General features: G+C 40.9%; 1 protein-coding gene and 1 pseudogene across 2 annotated transcripts in view; one reads left to right on the top strand and one right to left on the bottom strand.

The window, feature by feature from the left end:
- Positions 1 to 22420, top strand: part of LOC310738682 (craniofacial development protein 2-like) — a 75812-nt gene that overhangs the window by 34209 nt on the left and 19183 nt on the right. The window lies entirely within an intron of this gene.
- On the bottom strand, positions 632 to 18262 carry LOC310737247 (transmembrane protease serine 9-like; annotated as a pseudogene). Its single transcript, XR_014538152.1, has 19 exons — positions 18214 to 18262; positions 17728 to 17748; positions 17486 to 17640; positions 16877 to 17145; positions 16441 to 16586; positions 16171 to 16346; positions 15087 to 15123; positions 14847 to 15011; positions 8077 to 8102; positions 7785 to 7843; positions 7595 to 7717; positions 7312 to 7476; positions 2880 to 2972; positions 2397 to 2417; positions 2134 to 2302; positions 1761 to 2029; positions 1322 to 1467; positions 1053 to 1228; positions 632 to 949 (listed from the first exon to the last, which is right to left on the bottom strand). The product of XR_014538152.1 is annotated as a transmembrane protease serine 9-like (transcript).

The raw sequence follows: 22420 nt of genomic DNA, 5'->3' as shown, positions 1-22420 counted from the left end.
ACTAAGCAGTCGAGGGTTAAGGGCCTTGCGCAAAGGCACAGCAGTGGCACCTTGGTGGTGTTGGGATTTAAACGTATGACCTTTGGGATGAATCACATATAGGTGTAATGTCCATACAATTTACCCAAATATGGTACAGTTTCTTTAAGTCTGATTACAGATTTCTTGTTTCCTACTCAATTGATATACAAAACAATAAGTATCAACACAGATCATAAGCAGCATGTACTGCATTTAAAGGCCCTTGAGGATGGGAGTCACACCAAAACTGTTGGGCATCCGTGTAGTGAATATTCCAAGTGAGAACAATTATTTTGTTTAATTACATTTAAATTTATGGCATTTGGCAGACGCCTTTAGACAAGGTGACCTACAACTGAGCAATTGAGTGTTTAGGGTCTTGGGTAAGGGCAGCTTGGTGGTGGAGTCTAATGCTTTAACCACTGAGCTACCACATCCTATTACGATTACCCTATTCCACAAAATGTTTTACAATCACATTTACATTCACTCAGTCTTACCATCTTTATTACCCCTTACCCACACTAACACTCACATTCGATCCATTTCCCTCATGAATCTACAACGTTCACAATGTAGAAACGTGTAAAATAATGACTCGGACAAGAAGTTCATACAGGTAATTATCTTTTAATCAGGTGAGTAATTTAATAAGATAAATAGATTACATGAATAATATGTAATCTTGATGTAAACACGTGGTACTGTACAAGAGCATTATCACACACTTCCTTATAACTACAAAATATAAAACAGCTTCAAATATAACTACTATGTATATCAGATTCATCGTGGTAAAAAAATAAATATAGACAATCATAGCAAATAACATTTCATATTAAATAATAAACACAGTTTATTAAAGGAAAATTGTTTCATTGCACTTGGTCCATGGGTACGTCCATCAGTCCTTCTACTGTGTTAATACCTGCAAGATACAAGAACAAATTAGGACCAAAAACTACTGAGTTGCAGCTCAAACCAGTTAGAGACTCATGGCCTAACATACTCCTGAGTAAATAATGTCTTACTTGATAAATCCTGGCAGGTTTTGGCCGATGACACTCGATAACCAGGACTGGTACTGAGACACCTGAGTATACACACCAGGTGAATAGGACAGAGCACAGCCTCTACCCCAGCTAGTGATACCAGCCTGAACCCAGACAGCACCCTGCTTAGTGACCAGCGGACCTCCAGAATCCCCCTTTCAAAAGAGAAATAAACTTGTCATTTTTTGATTGTTGAAGGTTGATACAAGTTGTATTTATTTACAAATGTCTTCTAATTGTGTGTTTACCTGGCAGGTATCTTTACCTCCTTGGTAGTAACCAGCACACATCATGTTTGGGGTAATGGAGCCAAATCCCAGGAGAAAATCACAAATCTGTGTATTGACAGTAGGCACCATCGCCTCCTGAAGAACACCAGGAGCTGGCAGTTGCACTATACACAAAAACAAAGACATACATTCTTATTTTAAAAAGTTATCAAATTATACCCGGGTTTGTCATAGAAACCCACCTCAACAACCCTTCAGCTCAGCCCAATGAGGAACATAAATTCCTGGCTTTTGTGTCTCTGATTAACAACCAAACCCTGCAAACCTACCACTTCTACTACAACTATTCCTGATGATGCAAACAAAACACCTCTGTAGGTGAGATTTTCCTGACAAGTACAATATTTTTGGGGTTTTTTTATCACAGAAACCTGTGTGTTCATGTCTATGTATTTACCTCCAGAGGCAATGCTTCCCCAGCCGGTGATCCAGCAGCTGGTTTTATCTGGAAAACTGCTGCCTTGCCCTGCCAGACACACTGGTCTGATGTAGTCCGTGAAGTTGACTGAAGACTTCAGGCGTAAAAGGGCGATGTCATTGTTTTGGGTGGCGCTGTTGTAGCTGGGGTGAACGATCACCTGAGTTACACCTCTCGTAATTTGATTGGGATTAGAACCGGTTAGAGTCTGTTTCCCCAAATACACCGTCACAGCAGAAGAGATGGTGCTGTAGAATTAAACATTTTTATTCATTTCTTCACTTACATTCACAACTAATTAAAGTATTATAAATGTATAAATACAAATAAAATGGAATTGAATGAAACAAACCTGGAGAAACAGTGGGCTGCTGTCAGAACAAAGTCTTTGTTGATCAGGGTTCCTCCACAGAAATGTCCGTTATAATCAGGGCTCTGGAGACTAACCTGCCATGGCCACCCTCCTTCTGAGGAACTCTGCCCACCCACAATACGGGTGTTAAAAGGGGCACGGCCGCATACTGTAGAAAGAGAAACATCAGTTACAATCCGAATGGCATCATTCAGCAGAACAGAGAAGAATAAAAATTAATTAAGACTAAGAGAAATACCCACCATCCAGCTGGGAAAGAGAACCTGGAATGAGAGAAGAAGAAGCTAAGTTCAACAAGATGCAGATGTAGATGTAGCACATATAAGTTGGTTGCTAATAAGTGAGCAAGTGGCAATTGTAGCAAAGAAAAACTCCCTGAGATGGTATGAGGAAGAAACCTTGTGGTTGTCTTTTAGATGTCTGCATCATTTGTATATTTTTGATATTTTATAAATTCGACAACTTTAAAATACAATATGTGATAAAATAGTCAACAAGTGTTATCATTTCATAATCTTTACCTTTAATTAAATCTGTTTATAATCAAAGGTCAGTACATATTATAACAAACTAAAATGGAAAGCTACAGGATTTGCTGGATCAAGTTATACTTACAGCTATAGCTATTTGCACAATGACCAATGTTGTATAAATTTGCACATAGCCATTATTGTAATAAACGTAAATAAAGAAACATTCCTTAGTAATTATTGCTAAAGTCTTACCTTGTAAGCATAAGAGCAGAGCCACAGCCACACACTGGAATCTCACCATGTTTGGATCTAGTTCAGTATCTGTCTGTTCAACTTGCAGGTTAAAGTGTCACTATAGCAGGTTCCTTGACGCTTTTTATAGCAGTCCTCCTACAACTAACAGTGTTAACATACTGATCTGTTACATCATCGGACTGTCCCACTTTATTTAGGAAACATTCCTATTAGTCTATCAGTAACAACATTTCCAGTCTTCACACCTAGCATGTAATTATCTTCATGACAAGAATCCAGGTATACTAGAAAAAAAACACACAGGAAATCTATTTATACGTTTAAAAATTGTACTTCCTCATCTATAACAGGGGACAATACTTCAATCTGAATTCATATTTACATACAAACATTTTACCATTACTGAAAAAAAACCGTGGGAATGTGCTGCTTTTAAATGACATTTATATTGTTTGATAACTTTATATCTTGTTTATATATTGTTCATAAGATTGCTTCAGTGGAATCCATCGTTCCGTACGTGGTGGTATTTCTCAGGGGACAACATCCTGCAAGGGTCCTGGAGCCCCATGGTTAAGGAGAGACACTGTCCCAATGCAGCTTTACAGAGATATATAGATTATGTATTTTACGTTGCAAATGTACACTATATTGCCAAAAGTATTATGTCACCTGGTCATCAGTACGGTATGTGATTTTTGAACATTGCATTTCACATTTAGTCCCAATTTGCTTTTATAATTCCCTCCACTCTTCTCCACAGCAACTTGTCTTTTAAAAATCATATCAACCATATTACAAAAACAGCTTCTTCCACTTTAGAAATATTGCTAAGCTAAGAAACATGTCTATATCTGATGCAGAGAAGTTTGTCCATGCGTTCATGACCTCCAGACTGGCTACATTTTGTCCAGTTCTCACAAGGTTGAAAAAATATTTTTTCTCATGTCATCTAAGGGAGTTTTTCCTTGCCACAGTTTCCATGGCTGCTTATCAGTGATAAATGCATATCATTCACCTTAACTCTTAAAATTCTGTAAAGCTGCTTTGCGACAATGTCTGTTGTGAAAATAGCAATAGAAATAAACTTGACTTGACTTAAAGTACTTTCTTGTAAACAGAGCGAGTCTTTTGATGCCACCTCGTAAATTGACAATTACTTTTAGCAGATGACCTTTTCCAGAGCAACTTGCAATTATCTCGTTTATACATTTGAGCAACTAAGGGTTTAGAGCCTTGCTTAAGGGCCAAGCAGTGGCAGGTTGTGATGCTGGGATTTGAATTTTACTTTAAACACATAAATCAGAATTGTGTGGCTGATGATTACAATTAACATTTCTATTCATGAATCAGAGGAAATGCGTTTATAGCAGACCTGGAAAACAAATCAGACAAACTAATCAGAAACAGTAATGTGGTGTTGAGGAAGTCCACTGAAAGGTGTGCTTATGAGTAAAAATTCTAGCATGCTTGAAAATAAATGTCTATGGCTCTGGATTAACAACAAAACAAGACCTGACCCAATTCTGAATTTCCCGCATGTAGAGTAGGCTTCCAGTCAAGATCTGACAATGATTCAAAGCAATTATCAAATTCTTACACTCCAACATCTCACAGAACAAGATGGATTCTTTTTGTGCTTATTCCTGACAAGGTTGTTTTCCTCATACCGTCTCAGAGATGCTTTTATTGTCACTGTTGCCGCAGGCTTGGCTACAGGGGGTACAGAAATAAATAGTCCTTGCTTTTGCTACCTTGAGGGTGAACTATTATAATTTCACACTATCTGAAATTTTCCGTATCTGCATAAACGAGCCTGGACATACTTGCAGTTCCATTGCTGAGGTGTGCAGTGATTAAAAGCAGACTGTGGTCCTGAGCACATTGTAGCAGAGTGTTAATATTAATTACAGTCCAAATCAATCTTCAAAGTTCTGGAGTTGATCAACAACTTTATGCATCTTTAGGCTGTTGATGTAGAACCATCCTCACAGAATGGTATCCATTTGAAGAGAACTCCATACAGAGGTAGGATGTCAGTATGAAGCAGGCAGCTCCAAAGAGAGGAAAGGGACAGGAACACTGATTACTCATAACTCAGGTAAGGACTCCAATTGTAGTCGCTTTGGCAGCAGAACTAAAAAGGATGACCAGAAGCTAACACAGTCATGAGGGATCTCTTTGGGATAAGAGACGTCACCATGCTACCATCAACAAACCTGAGTGAACATGTGAGAGTGTGGGGAGAACAGCCTAAAAATATCCCAATTCACAGAACACTCGATATCCACCTGCTGTAGTCTTCATTATTTGAGGTACCAACAAATAGCCTGTACCTTTTTGATAGAAATAGGTGTGGGGGTTCATAATGGCACTCAGATAATACACTTTTTATTGGTTAAACATCTATGTATGTTAAAGTGAAATGTTTTTCTCTTGAGGTATTTTTTAAAAGGCTTCAAATTATAATTAAAACTACATTTCAAAACCTGTTCACCCTCTTTCCTATGAATCACACAGAAGGCCCTGGACAGATGCAATTACAGGTGCAGTTTCAGGCAGAAGAGAACACTAGCAATCAGTCCAAATATGTAAATCAAAACATGCAAACAGGTAATAGTTCAGGTACACAAATAATGGGATATCAGGAGCTACAGTGTCCTGTCAGTGACTAAAAGCTGATCCAGTTATTGTTAATTCCAGTGACGGGCCGTGCATTGGTACCTGGGCCTTCAGTGAGGACTTACGCGACTTTATCCACCTCTTAATACCACCACTATCACATCACAATTACAGAAACCATCAATACTATACAAAACACAATATAACAACACGTGGCATTACAGAGAGACATTTCACATATGGAAGTGAAAACCGTTTTACTAAAGCAGCAAATCCAGTTAAGACTCCAAACCTACAACCACAACTGTGCACCTACAACATCTGGAGCAGTTCACAATCAATATTTGTCTAATAACATGACAAAAACATTAAAAATGTAAAACAAAACACAACCTCCTCACCAGAGATACAGATTCATATTGTGCAGCGCCCCCCAGAGGCTGTAATCCAGTGGTAGAGCTCGTATTTACTGGTCTGGAAAAAAAGAAGAAACCCTTTCTCAGGCTGAGACACACTAGCTAGCTTCAGGGTTGGATGACCTCCTCACCATGTCTAGCTTTTCTTCAAAATTTATTTTTAAGTATGTACAAGACCAAATCAATTTCTCTTCCTCTGCAGGCATAAAAGTCTAACTCAGATGTATTAATGTGTGCAGAGCTACACACGTGTTAGGGAGCTGCCCTGTGAGGCGAATATAAAATCTGATTGGTTAAAGAAACAGATTTATTTATTATAGAGACGATAGTAAAAAGGCCAGCAGTACTGACTCTGAAGGCTCTGGGCAGATTAGATTGACATGGCAGCACATAGAGGCTGAAATCTGAATGGACAAAAAAATCTAACATCTACGTACACGTACTGGAAGCAGTGCAGCCGAGAGAAACACTACGACATGAAGAGAATAAACTGATGAAATAAATTAATACATTTTCATGGAACAAATATTAGAAATTAGGTTGTAAATGTAGGTCAGTGTTTCTGACAGAGAAGGTTAATCTCTTTATTTTAACATTGCTAACAAGAGAAGCTAAATTGTTTGCATTTTTGCAGATTTGGAAATGGGTTTTAGAGACTTTATATCAAATCAGCTCTTTTCAAAAGATTTGTGGCAATGGTTCTAATATCATTCACTTGATCAATAGTTGAAGATGCAACAATCTAATTTGTTGCAGATATACAAAGGTTTGTTACTCTTTACCTATGGACCAATAAATGAATTATATCACAAAGTTTCATGGTGCACAAATATTTAAGTACTACATAGAGATCTCCACTTTCATTTAATCATTTTTTTACTCATGTGCATTTTTTTTGAAAATTTAAATAAAATGAAATCTTACATTAAACATGAAATTTGCCTGAATGCAGATATTTTTTTTTAATCACGTATCTGCTGCCTGACCACCACACTTTATCTTGTCCACAGGACTCCATATCACCATACTGGGCTAAGCAACACATTGTTAGCCTTGTGACCCAGTGTCAGGCTGATGGACAGGACGCGGAAGCGGAAATAACTCAATCATAGTTTATTCGATCAGTTCAAAAAAAGAAACACTCACAGTTGCCGTGGCCAGAAAACAACCAAAGAATATCCGCTCGAGACGAGTAATCCAAATCGAAACGTAGAGTCCAAAAACGAATAATTAAATAAATAATCCGCCCATAGAAAACAGAGTTTTGGAGACAGAACCAGCGGGCAGGCTGGCGGTCGCGGGAACGTGAGACGACCAGCATGACAATTCAAGAACCGACAGCCTGTGACTCGAGAACGTGAGTTTATATAGTCTAGTCCATAACGAGCCACAGCTGTTGGTGAGGGTCAGTGGCAGCTCGTCGCGCTCGTAAAGGGTTTGTGGCGGCTCGGCGCGCTCCTGGAGACTCTGTGGCGGCTCGGGGCACTCCTGGAGACTCTGTGGCGGAGAGGCGCGCTCCTGGAGACTCTGTGGCGGAGAGGCGCGCTCTGGAGACTCTGTGGCGGAGAGGCGCGCTCCTGGAGACTCTGTGGCGGCTCGGGGCGCTCCTGGAGACTCTGTGGCGGAGAGGCGCGCTCTGGAGACTCTGTGGCGGCTCGGCGCGCTCCTGGAGACTCTGTGGCGGAGAGGCGCGCTCCTGGAGACTCTGTGGCGGAGAGGCGCGCTCCTGGAGACTCTGTTGGCGGAGAGGCGCGCTCCTGGAGACTCTGTTGGCGGAGAGGCGCGCTCCTGGAGACACTGTGGCGGAGAGGCCACGGGAACCTCGGAACAGAGCAGCGTGCTTGTAGATGTTCTGTGGCGGCACGGTCAGCTCGTGGGAATTCTGAGAGGCCATGGCGCGCTCGCAGACGCTCGGAGATGGTGCTGAGCGCCCACGAGAACCCCGGAACACAGCAGTGCACTTGTAAAGAGTCTGGGGCAGAGCTCTATATATCTTTTATTTTATTTTCACCAGTAAAAAAAAGAGAGACATAAATATAAATATAAACAAAAAGTAGAAAAATAGCTAAATATGAGCAAAACAAATATACGGCATGAAAAATAATAAATGTTGTTAAATTAAAATGTGTTCCTCCTGCTTGGTCAATCAGTAGCACCACTGGTTCTTTGGCTGCATCAGTACCTGAGAGGACACAAGAACACATGACCAAGATTTTAGTGATTGCTGTAAAAGCCAATAATTATGACCCCAGTTTATGTTTTTATATATATATATACAGTGAGGAAAATAAGTATTTGAACACCCTGCTATTTTGCAAGTTCTCCCACTTAGAAATCATGGAGGGGTCTGAAATTGTCATCGTAGCTGCATGTCCACTGTGAGAGACATAATCTAAAAAAAGAAATCCAGAAATCACAATATATGATTTTTAAACTATTTATTTGTATGATACAGCTGCAAATAAGTATTTGAACACCTGTCTATCAGCTAGAATTCTGACCCTCAAAGACCTGTTAGTCTGCATTTATAATGTCCACCTCCACTACATTCATTATCCTAAATTAGATGCACCTGTTTGAGGTCGTTAGCTGCATAAAGACACCTGTCCATCCCATACAATCAGTAAGAATCCAACTACTAACATGGCCAAGACCAAAGAGCTGTCCAAAGACACTAGAGACAAAATTTTACACCTCCACAAGGCTGGAAAGGGCTACGGGGAAATTGCCAAGCAGCTTGGTGAAAAAAGGTCCACTGTTGGAGCAATCATTAGAAAATGGAAAAAGCTAAACATGACTGTCAATCTCTCTCGGACTGGGGCTCCATGCAAGATCTCACCTCGTGGGGTCTCAATGATCCTCAGGAAGGTGAGAAATCAGCCCAGAACTACACGGGAGGAGCTGGTCAATGACCTGAAAAGAGCTGGGACCACCGTTTCCAAGGTTACTGTTGGTAATACACTAAGACGTCATGGTTTGAAATCATGCATGGCACGGAAGGTTCCCCTGCTTAAACCAGCACATGTCCAGGCACGTCTTAAGTTTGCCAATGACCATTTGGATGATCCAGAGGAGTCATGGGAGAAAGTCATGTGGTCAGATGAGACCAAAATAGAACTTTTGGGTCATGATTCCACTGAACGTGTTTGGAGGAAGAAGAATGATGAGTACCATCCCAAGAACACCATCCCTACTGTGAAGCATGGGGGTGGTAGCATCATGCTTTGGGGGTGTTTTTCTGCACATGGGACAGGGCGACTGCACTGTATTAAGGAGAGGATGACCGGGGCCATGTATTGCGAGATTTTGGGGCACAACCTCCTTCCCTCAGTTAGAGCATTGAAGATGGGTCAAGGCTGGTTCTTCCAACATGACAATGACCCGAAGCACACAGCCAGGATAATCAAGGAGTGGCTCTGTAAGAAGCATATCAAGGTTCTGGCGTGGCCTAGCCAGTCTCCAGACCTAAACCCAATAGAGAATCTTTGGAGGGAGCTCAAACTCCGTGTTTCTCAGCAACAGGCCAGAAACCTGACTGATCTAGAGAAGATCTGTGTGGAGGAGTGGGCCAAAATCCCTCCTGCAGTGTGTGCAAACCTGGTGAAAAACTACAGGAAACGTTTGACCTCTGTAATTGCAAACAAAGGCTCCTGTACCAAATATTAACATTGACTTTCTCAGGTGTTCAAATACTTATTTGCAGCTGTATCATACAAATAAATAGTTAAAAAATCATACATTGTGATTTCTGGATTTTTTTTTTTAGATTATGTCTCTCACAGTGGACATGCACCTACGATGACAATTTCAGACCCCTCCATGATATCTAAGTGGGAGAACTTGCAAAATAGCAGCGTGTTCAAATACTTATTTTCCTCACTGTATATACACACACACACACACACACACAGTAATCCCCAGTTTATCGTGGTGTTACATTTCAAACCCGCCCGCCATAAACGATAAACGGACGCCACCCCAAAAATGATATTTCATGTATACAGTACTGTACTGTATTAACATTTAACTTCAGTTTTTAAATAATCATTATTTATTTATTAATTATAATTAATTAATTTATTAATAAATTTTATTATTTCAACATAAAACTCCATAAAAACAATTCTCTATAACAGCGGTCCCCAACCTTTTTTGCACCACGGACCGGTTTAATGTCAGACAATATTTTCACGGACCGGCCTTTAAGGTGTGGGCGGATAAATACAACAAAATATACGAATACAATTAAAATGATACGACCATAAAAACTGGTATTTTCTAAATATAATAATAAACGTGAATCCACTATGGGTTTGAATTTAGCAGTAATGTATTATGTGTTAGCGGTCGGAGCTCCTTTAAGAAGGTAGTGGATGGAGGTGGGACATGTGACCGAGGCATCATGACCTGCATAGACAGATGTGGAGGAGAAAATCCAGTAATTTTCCAAAATAAAACATTGTTCAGAATCAAATAATAAATAAAACGGAAATAATGTAAGTTATCTATTCTTTCTGTGCGGCCCGGTACCAATTGGCCCGGGGTTTGGGGACCACTGCTCTATACGTTTTTTTGGTCTATCGTGCTATCTCAGATTTACTTTTGTGCATGTGAGAAATCGCTGCCACTTCCGTTTTACGACAGTCTCGTGATATGGATTCTTTAGCATTTTATGTATTAAAAATATAAACTGATGATCACAAATGTTAATAATAATAAACTGCGCTATTAAAAAATTACAAGCAATTTTATGTTTCTCTCAAACTTAGAATTCTAATATATATATATATATATATATATATATATATATATATATATATATATATATATATATATATATATATATATATTTATATATACAGTGCCTTGCAAAAGTATTGACCCCCCTTGGCGTTTTTCCTATTTTGTTGCCTTACAACTTGGAATTAAAATTGATTTTTATTTGGATTTTATGTAAAGTGGTGCGTGCATATGTATTCACCCCCTTTGCTATTAAGCCTCTTAATAAGATCTCGTGCAACCAATTACCTTTAGAAGTCACATAATTACTTAAAAAAAGTCCACCAGTGTGCAATCTAAGTGTCACATGATCTCAGTATATATATACACACACCTGTTCTGAAAGGCTTGAAACTTTGAAAATCCAACGGAGCAACGTTAAAGCCATTATTAAAAAATGGAAAGAATATGGCACCACAACAAACCTGGCAAGAGAGGGCCGCCCAGCAAAACTCACGGACCAGGCAAGGAGGGCATTAATCAGAGAGGCAACAAAGAGACCAAAGATAACCCTGAAGGAGCTGCAAAGCTCCACAGCGGAGATTGGAGTATCTGTCCATAGGACCACTTCAAGCCGTACACTCCACAGAGCTGGGCTTTACGGAAGAGTGGCCAAAAAAAGCCATTGCTTAAAGAAAAAAATAAGCAAACACGTTTGGTGTTGGCCATAAGGCATGTGGGAGACTCCCCAAACATATGGAAGAAGGTACTCTGGTCAGATGAGACTAAAATTTTGCTTTTTGCCCATCAAGGAAAACGCTATGTCTGGTGCAACCCAACACCTCTCATCACCCCGAGAACACCATCCATGTTTTTTATCAGCAGGGACTGGGAAACTGATCGGAATTGAAGGGATGATAGATGGCACTAAATACAGGGAAATTCTTGAGGGAAACCTGTTTCAGTCTTCCGGAGATTTGAGACTGGGACGGAGGTTCACCTTCCAGCAGGACAATGACCCTAAGCATACTGCTAAAGCAACACTCGAGTGGTTTAAGGGGAAACATTTAAATGTCTTTGAATGGCCTAGTCAAAGCCCAGACCTCAATCCGATTGAGAATCTTTGGAATGACTTAATAATTGCTGTACACCAGCGGAACCCATCCAACTTGAAGGAGCAGGAGCAGTTTTGCCTTGAAGAATGGGCAAAAATCCAGTGGCTAGATGTGCCAAGCTTATAGATACATACCCCAAGAGACTTGCAGCTGTAATTGCTGCAAAAGGTGGCTCTACAAAGTATTGACTTTGGGAGGGTGAATAGTTATGCACGCTCAAGTTTTCTGTTTTTTTGTTTTATTTCTTGTTTGTTTCACAATAAAAAATATTTAGCATCTTTAAAGTGGTTGGCATGTTGTGTAAAACAAAATGATACAAACCCCCAAAAAATCAATTTTAATTCCAGGTTGTTAGACAACAAAATAGGAAAAACGCCAAGGGGGGTCAATACTTTTGCAAGGCCCTGTATATATATATATATATATATATATATATATATATATATATATATATATAATTGTAACAGTAAACCAAATACACGGTTCAGTTCGTGTATGTATATATATATATATATATATATATATATATATATATATATATATATATATATATATATATATAATTTTGCACATATGCATTTTATATATCTTATACCTGACAATTTTTTTTTATGATGTTGGAGATCCAGATCTGGTACTGGGATATCAGTGTGTAAACACTGGGTGAGCTGTGCTGTGTACAGCCCTTACCCCAGCTAGTGATACCAGTTTGAATCCAGGCTGCACCCAGCTTGGTCACCATTGGACCTCCAAAATCTGCCTTTAAAAATAAAAAATCAATGTTGTAAATATGATGCGAATTCTATTCCAATCTTACTGCGCATTCACACTAGAAAGTTGATATTATAAGGTTAGTATTAGAGAGTTGTTCATATTTCATGATATTAAATGTACCTGACAGATTTCCGGGTGTCCGTGTAGATACCCGGCACATATCATGTTTGTAGTAATGGGCTCGGGTTTTAGTAGAAAATCACAAAAAACTGCATTAATAATGGGCACCATCGTCTCTTGCAGCACACTGGGTGAAGGCACTACACACAATCACACAAATATATTACAATCTATTGGTACTATCATATTCTCATTTCTGTGTGTTTACGTGTTTGTGTATGGCCTAATAGAACCCACTTCTGACGTCCTAAAACCCAATTATCAGAGGCCAGTTGCATCACTTTAAATGTATGTATGTACTTTAAAGTTGGCCCCAAAATGAATTCAGGGATCAGGGATGCAGGTCTGAGAAATTCACTCCATTGCAAGACACCATGCAACAAATGTTTAGGGTCATTTACACCTAAGGTCAATTTACAATAGCCATCTAACCTACCTACATGGATTTGGACTGAGGAAATTTCAGGACCTAGAGAAAACCTGCATGAACACTCACAGTGTGAGGCAACAATGCTATGAACTGCAACAATCTGCATTTGAATACACTGAACAACACTATTGTTAAGCTGGAGTAAAACTTTCTTTCGGCTTCTTCCGTTAAGGGGTCGCCACAGCGGACCATCTGCATGAATGATTTGGCACGTTTTTTTACACTGGATGCCCTTCCCAACGCAACCTTCCCCATTTATCCGGGTTTGGGACCGGCACTAAGGCTTGTTCAACCCTAATAGCTGGCTACTGGACCTCAGAATGCAACTATTTGTAATACTCCAGTTCACAATTTTTGGGTTTAGAAGGACACAAACCAAAGGACTCAGGAAAAAAACTCTGGCCAGACAGAGAAATGCCTGGAAATTTGGCATGCTTGCAGGAGGGCACCGAGTCTTAGGTCATTTGCTTTACACCACTCTTGAAAGTCCAGCAGGGGGCACTACAACGACCAACTAGGTCACAGCATGAGGTTTATCCTAGTACAGTGTAGAAATACCAGATCGTTTTTGGTTTTTGGAACACATGCATTTTCCTTTTGTTTTTATGAAACAGCAAAAGGCAAAAGCACATAAGAATGTGACAGTAAATAAGTGGAAGAAAGTTCTGTGGTGTACAAATGGGACATTTATTTCTTTACCAGAAGAGCTTGTGTAAGATGGAAAAAGGAGAGAAGATTTGATCAGACCACTTGCACATGCTTTGGGTTGTTTTTTAGCAGGGAATGTTCTTGAATGTGAAAGGAATGCTGAACCAACATGGCTGCATTGGAACTGACTTCACTGTACAACAAGATGATGAGCCAAAGCGATGAATACGTCCGAGTTCTGTAAGTGTTATTTAGAGAGAAAACAGTGGTCTGGTTTTGAACATTGCATTCCACATTTAGCTTCACTAGATTTTGGAGCGTGCTTATGGGTATTTGTGTTCATCAGCCACAAGGGTGTTATGAAAGGCAGGTAGTTTTGTAGGTGAGGAGACCTGGTGTGCAGTCAGTGTTCACATTCATCCCGAAGTTGTTCAATAGGGTTGAGATCAGAGCTCTATAGCAGGCCAGTTAAGATCTTCCTCTCCAAAGCATGTAAACCAGATCTTCAAGGAGCTCAAATTGTGTACATGGGCATTGCCATGCTGGAACGGGTTTGGGTTTCCAAGTTCAAGCGAATGCAAAATTTTATTATAGCGCCATCTAAAGACGTCCTGTACAATTAAGTGCCTGCAGCTTTGTGGTAACAGTTTGGAAAGGAACAGATACAGCAGCAAAGGTCAGGTGACCCAATACTTTTGGAAATATAGTGTATGTCTCACATGTAACAACAAATAATAGAGAGGAGTGGGCCATGAACTAATACCTGGAGAATATTTTTTAATTCAGTAGCTAAATGTGAAAATCAGTAGGATAGGAAAAGCCTGTAACTCCAGTGCATATGCAGCAGTTTGAAAGAATATAGAGGTTGGTTTGACGTAGATTTTGGTAGATAGTGAGTGGAATCACATTGGACGCTGCTGCCATGAGACACAGCAGCCTCTGGAACTGCTTCACAGTCAGTGGAGGACAAATGGGAGGACCTGGTATTGGTAAGCTTTGTGACCTCAGTGACCTCCTGTGTGTGGAAAGGACGGCTATGTGGAAGTAAGTGTCCTTCAAAACTATTGTGACAAACCAGTCCTTGGACTTGATCTGATCTTTGAGAGTGAGCATCCTAAACCTGAGCCTCATGAGTGAGCGGTTCAGAACCGGAAGCAAACCCGTCATCCTTATTAGGAACAAAGAAGTACGGGCTGTAGTAGCCTGACTCACTGACCGAGGGGGGAACCAGCTCTATGGCGCCTTTCCCCAGGAGAGCGTGCACCTCCTGTTCCAGGACCAGAGCCTACTCAGGGCCCACCACGGTGGAACACACCCCGTTAAACCGGGGATGACAGAGCTGAGCCGGAAACCAAAGTACGTTGAGCGCAAACAGAGCAGAGCTGAGATCCGTAACACTGAGGGGAGAGTCAGGGAAACAGGCAGGGTCGGGAAGCCGATTATAGGTTTCTGGCGTCCTTATATGTGTTTGAAATATGGACGCCATTTCTGTGTAGCAGGTTGCAAAGTGATAACTTGTATACAATTTACCCACATATGGTATAGTTTCTTTGAGTCTGTTTACAGATGCCTTATTTCCTACTCAATTGATAGACAAAGCAATAAGTATCAACACAGATCAGATGCAGCATGTACTGCCTTTAAAGGCCCTTAAGGATGGGAGACACACCAAAACTTTTGGGCATCCGTGTAGTGATTATTCAAGGTGAAAACAATTATTTGATTAATTTACAATCATGGCATTTGGCAGACACCTATTAGACAAGGGGACCTACAACTGAGCAATTGAGTCTTGGGTAAGGGCAGCTTGGTGGTGGAGTCCAATGCTTTATCCACTGAGCTACCACATCCCATTACGATTACCCTATTCCACAAAATGTTTTACAATCACATTTACATTCACCCATTCTTATCATCTTTATTACCCCTTACCCACACTAACACTCACATTCGATCCATTTCCCTCATGAATCTACAACGTTCACAATGTAGGAACACGTAAAATAATGACTCGGACAAGAAGTTCATACAGGTAATTATCTTTTAATCAGGTGAGTAATTTAAGAAGATAAACAGATTACATGAATAATATGTAATCTTGATGTAAACACGTGGTACTGTACAAAAGCATTATCACACGCTTCCTTATAATTACAAAATATAAAACATCTTTACATATAACTACTATGTATATCAGATTCATCGCGTTAAAAAAATAAATATAGACAATCATAGCAAATAACATTTCATATTAAATAATAAACACAGTTTATTAAAGGAAAATTGTTTCATTGCACTTGGTCCATGGGTACGTCCATCAGTCCTTCTACTGTGTTAATACCTGCAAGATACAAGAACAAATTAGGACCGAAAACTACTGAGTTGCAGCTCAAACCAGTTAGAGACTCATGGCCTAACATACTCGTGAGTAAATAATGTCTTACTAGATAAATCCTGGCAGGTTTTGGCCGATGACACTCGATAACCAGGACTGGTACTGAGACACCTGAGTATACACACCAGGTGAATAGGACAGAGCACAGCCTCTACCCCAGCTAGTGATACCAGCCTGAACCCAGACAGCACCCTGCTTAGTGACCAGCGGACCTCCAGAATCCCCCTTTTTAAAAGAGAAATAAACTTGTCATTTTTTGATTGTTGAAGGTTGATACAAGTTGTATTTATTTACAAATGTCTTCTAATTGTGTGTTTACCTGGCAGGTATCTTTACCTCCTTGGTAGTAACCAGCACACATCAGGTTTGGGGTAATGGACCCAAATCCCAGAAGAAAATCACAAATCTGTGTATTGACAGTAGGCACCATCGCCTCCTGAAGAACACCAGGAGCTGGCAGTTGCACTATAAACAAAAACAAAGACATACAAAGGTATTTTGAAAAGTTATCAAATTATACCCGGGTTTGTCATAGAAATCCACCTCAACAACCCTTCAGCAAAGCCCAATGAGGAACATAAATTCCTGGCTTTTGTGTCTCTGATTAACAACCAAACCCTGAATAACTACCACTTCTACTACAACTATTCCTGATGATGCAAACAAAACACCTCTGTAGGTGAGATTTTCCTGACAAGTACAATATGTTTGTTTTTTTGATCAAAGAAACCTGTGTTCATGTCTATGTATTTTACCTCCAGAGGCAATGCTTCCCCAGCCGGTGATCCAACAGCTGGTTTTATCTGGAAAACTGCTGCCTTGCCCTGCCAGACACACTGGTCTGATGTAGTCCGTGAAGTTGACAGAAGAGCTCAGGCGTAAAAGGGCGATGTCATTGTTTTGGGTTGCGCTGTTGTAGCTGGGGTGAACGATCACCTGAGTTACACCTCTCGTAATTTGATTGGGATTAGAACCGGTTAGAGTCTGTTTCCCCAAATACACCGTCACAGTAGAAGAGATGGTGCTGTAAATTTAAATTATTTTTCTTCATTTAGAATGGAATAGCCTTTATTTGTCACATACATTACAGCACAGTGAAATTTTTTCTTCGCATATCCCAGCTTGCTTAGAAGCTGGGGTCAGAGCGCAGGGTCGGCCATAATATGGCGCCCCTGGAGCATAGAGGGTTAAGGGCCTTGCTCAAGGGCCCAAGAGTGGCAGCTTGGCGATACCGGGGCTTGAACCCCTGACCTTCAGATCAGAAACCCAGTGCCTTAACCACTGGTGCTACCACTTACATTCACAGCTGCTTAAAGTATTATAAATGTATCAATACAAATAAAATTTAATTGAATGAAACAAACCTGGAGAAACAGTGGGCTGCTGTCAGAACAAAGTCTTTGTTGATCAGGGTTCCTCCACAGAAATGTCCATTATAATCAGGGCTCTGGAGACTAACCTGCTTCTGAGGAACTCTGCCCACCAACAATACGGGTGTTAAAAGGGGCACGGCCGCATACTGTAGAAAGAGAAACATCAGTTACAATCCGAATGGCATCATTCAGCAGAACAGAGGAGAATAAAATTAATTAAGAGAAATACCCACCATCCAGCTGGGAAAGAGAACCTGAAATAAGAGAAGAAAAAGCTAAGTTTAAAAAGATGCAGATGTGGATTTAGCACATGTAGCACATATAAGTTTACATATAAGTGGCAATTGTAGCAAAGAAAAACTCCCTGAGATGGTATGAGGAAGAAACCTTGTGGTTGTCTTTTAGATGTCTGCATCATTTCTATGTTTTTGATATTTTATAAATTCGACAACTTTAAAATACAATGTGTGATAAAATAGTCAACAAGTGTTATCATTTCATTATCTTTACCTTTAATTAAATCTGTTTATAATCAAAGGTCAGTACTATATTTATTATTACAAACTAAAATGGAAAGCTACAGGATTTGCTGGATCAAGTTATACTTACAGCTATAGCTATTTGCACAATGACCAATGTTGTATAAATTTGCACATAGCCATTTTTGTAATAAACATAAATAAAGAAACTTTCCTTAGTAATTATTGCTAAAGTCTTACCTTGTAAGCATAAGAGCAAAGCCACAGCCACACACTGGAATCTCACCATGTTTGGATCTAGTTCAGTATCTGTCTGTTCAACTTGCAGGTTAAAGTGACACTATAGCAGGTTCCTTGACACTTTTTATAGCAGTCCTCCTACAACTAACAGTGTTAACATACTGATTTGTTACATCATCGGACTGTCCCACTTTATTTAGGAAACATTCCTATTAGTCTATCAGTAACAACATTTCCAGTCTTCACACCTAGCATGTAATTATCTTCATGACAAGAATCCAGGTTTACTAGAAAAAAAACACACACAGGAAATCTATTTATAGGTTTAAAAATTATACTTCCTCATCTATAACAGGAGACAATAATTCAATCTGAATTCATATTTACAAACAAACATTTTACCAATAACTGAAACAAAAATATTGCCAGGGTCTAAACCGACATGATTGGTTTATTGCATGTGCGGCTTTTAACTGACTTTATTATTGTCTGACAACTTTATCTTATTGTTTATAGGATCCCTTCACTGGAATCCATCAGTACGTGATGGTATAACATCCTGCAAGGGTCCTGGAGCTCCCTGGTTAAGGAGAGACACTGTCCCAATGCAGCTTTACAGAGATATATAGATGATGTATATACTGTACATTGTAAATCTATGAATTATTCTCCAAGTTTAACACTAATGAGTCACAGGTGGTGGTGGTGGTGAGTGCAAAAAAACTCCCAGAGCTGGTATGAGGCAAAAACCTTGTGAGGAACCAAACTCAAAATGTAGCCCCTCCACATGTGGGTGACACTAAAGGTTTATTCATTACAGGTGAAAACCTGGCCAGCAGGAGCCACTTCTGCTCTACAAGACTGTTTTGAGTGCACTGACTGGGACATGGTTAGCGAGGCTGCAACCAATGGCGAATCCATCAACTTGGAGGAGTACACGTCACCAGTGACCAGATACATCATCAAGTGCGTTCATGACGTGACCATCTCTTAGACTATTACTACATGCTCCAACCAGAAGCCGTAAATGACTGCAAAAGTGCGTACGCTTCTGAAACAAAGAGACTCTGCCTTCAGAGCAGGGGACAAGACGGCCTTAAGAACAACAAGGGCCAAACTGTCCCATGCCATCAGAGAGCGGAAGCGTGCACACGCAAAGAAAATCCATGACCACTTCCAGGACAGCAGGGACACCCGGCGCATGGCAACCCAGGGCAACCAAGCGATTTGGCGTACAGAAGTACAGACGTTTTGAAGTACAGAACAATGTGAAGGCAAGGAAGACACCCTCCTCCCAGTGACCAGGGGCTCTGTCTAACCATAGCTGAAGTAAGGAAAACTCTATGTAGAGTTAACCCACTGAAGTCTGCTGGACCAGACAACATTCCTGGCAGAGTGCTCAGGGAATGTGAAGAACAGCAAGCAGATGTCTTTAGCGACATCTTCCACATCTCCCTATGTAGCAATGTTGTTCCTACATACCACAAGGCAACGACCATCATTCCCATGTCTACTGTCTCCTGCCTCAATGTCTATCATCCCGTCGTGCTCACACCCATTGTGATGAATTGCTTGGAGAGGCTCGTCATGAGGCACATTAAAACCCAGCTTCCACCCTCCCTGGACCCAATGCAGTTTGCATATCCTCTAAACCGCTCCATGAAGGTTGTCATCTCCACAACCCTTCATTTGGCCCTCACCCACCTGGACAGCAAGGACTCACATGTACGAATGCTGTTCATTGACTGAGCTGAAGCATTCAACACAATCATCCCTCAGTACTTGATTGAGAAGCTGAGCCTACTGGGCCTAAAAAACCACACTGAGCAGTGGGGCACCTCAGGGCTGTGTGCTCAGCCCACTGCTGTTCACTCTGCTAACTCACGACTGTATAGCAATGGACAGCTCGAACCACATTGTCAAGTTTGCCGATGACACGACTGTGGTGGGTCTCATCATACAAAGAGGAGGTGCACCATTTACCAGCCTGGTGTGAAGCCAACAACCTGTCCCTGACTGTTGACAAAACCAAAGAGATGGTTGTGGACTTCAGGAGAGCACAGAGTGACCATTCTCCACTGAACATCGATGGATCCTCGGTGAAGATCGTCAAGAGCACCAAATTCCCTGGTGTTCATCTGGTGGATAACCTCACCTGGTCACTCAACATCAGCTCCATCACCAAGAAAGCCCAGCAGTGTCTCTACTTCCTGAGAAGGCTGAGGAAAGCTCATCTCCCTCCACTGATCCTGACAATGTTCTACAGAGGGTCCATTGAGAACATCTTGAGCAGTTGCATCACTGGCTGGTTTGGTAACTGCACCGTCTCGGACCCCAAGAACCGCAAGGATAGTTAGGACAACTGAGAAGATCATCGGAGTCTCTCTCCCTTCTATCAAGGACATTTACACCACACGCTGCATCTGCAAAGCCAACAGCATTGTGGCCGACCCCACACACCCCTCATACACACACTCCTCACACACACCCACCCGTCACACACACTCTTCACCCTCCTGCCATCAGAAAAGCGGTTCCGATGCATTCGAGCCTTCTTCATACATCCAGCTTTTTCCAGCAAGCAATTAGGCTCCTCAATACACAGAACTGAACTGGAACTCAAACACACACACACACACACACACACACACACACACACACACACACATTACTCATCTCAATCCATTCCTTTACTATTTATTAATTAATATTAATACTTAACCATATCACACTGTTTACATGCTGTTTTTTGCATTTATCGACTGCTGCTACTGCTGTTTTTGCACTGCATTGTGTTTGTTTACATATAATTCTTGGTTATAGTTTTTATAGTTCTCTTTGCACAGTATTGAATATTCAAAGTATAAAGTAGGTTTACTAGTCTGCGCTATTTTGTGGTATTTGTATTGTCTTGTGTTGTCTGTCTGACTGTACTGTTTTTTGTCTGCACTGTTTGCACTCGGTTGCACTCGATGCACTTTATGTAGCTTTATGTTGTGTTGTAGCTCTATGTTGTTAAGTGTAGCACCAGGGTTCTGTAGGAACGTTGTTTCGGTTTTTACTGTGTACTGTGTACCACTGTGTATAGTAGAAACGACAATAAAAGCCTCTTGACTTGACTAATGATGAGAATCAACCTTTCTATCAGTGAATCAGAGGAATGCATTCATAGCAGACATGGAGAAGGAATCAGGCAAGCTAAGCAGAACCAGTAATGTGGTGTTCGAGGATATCCACTGAAAGGTGTGCCTATGAGTACTGGTAAAAATTCTAGCATGCCTGCCAGTAAATGTCTGTGGCTTTTGGCTTAACAACAAAACAAGACCTGACCCAATTCTGAATTTCACTTATGCAGAGTGGGCCTCCAGTCAAAATCTGACAATGATTCAAAGCAATTATCAAATTCTTACACTCCATCATCACTCAGAACAAGATGTGTTCCTTTTGTGCTTATTCTCGACAAGGTTGTTTTTCCCATACCGTTTCAGAGATGCTTTTATTGTCACTGTTGCCGCAGGTTTGGCTACAGGGGGTACAGAAATAAATAGTCTTTGCTTTTGCTACCTTGAGGGTGAACTATTATAATGACTATTATAATAACTGTTATTATAAATTTCCCATAGCTGCATAAACAAACCTGAAAAACTACAACATATGCAGCTTTATTGTCATAACTTTACTCATGTGCAATGGATTATTTACCTTCCCTGTGGATTGTACCGGTTCCGAGGATTATACCGGCTTTACGGACTCAACCCACGTACGCTCTCTGACTCTGTGTTGTGCTCTATTTACCTCAATAAACATGATAGAGCTACTCCTGCTTCCGGTTCGTGGTCTGTACCCTGACAGAAGGTCCGACCAATACCGAAAACTTTTGTATTTCCCTCCTGTCTGGAGATGCTCTCTCTAGAGCTAGCAGGCTGTGGAGCACTAAGAAAGGCGATTTTGGTTATTACGCTGATTTCAGTAGGCAACTCCTGGGAATGTTCGGAATGACAACGGCAGATCACCACGTCTGCACCTTCAGTTCCTCCAAGCGCGCCACTCCATTCCAGAGTTCCTCAGGGCGCAGCGCTTCATTCCGGAGTTCCACCGAGGGTGCCACTCTGCTCCAGGGCCGCAAAAGGGACATCGTACCGCCGTCTGGCCACGAAAGGGAGGTCATACTGCCGCCTGGCCGTGAAAGGAATGTCGCACCACCCCC

Source organism: Silurus aristotelis, assembly GCF_946808225.1.
Source record: "Silurus aristotelis genome assembly, chromosome: 2".
Taxonomy (NCBI): domain Eukaryota; kingdom Metazoa; phylum Chordata; class Actinopteri; order Siluriformes; family Siluridae; genus Silurus; species Silurus aristotelis.
This window is presented reverse-complemented; position numbering and strand designations above follow the sequence as displayed.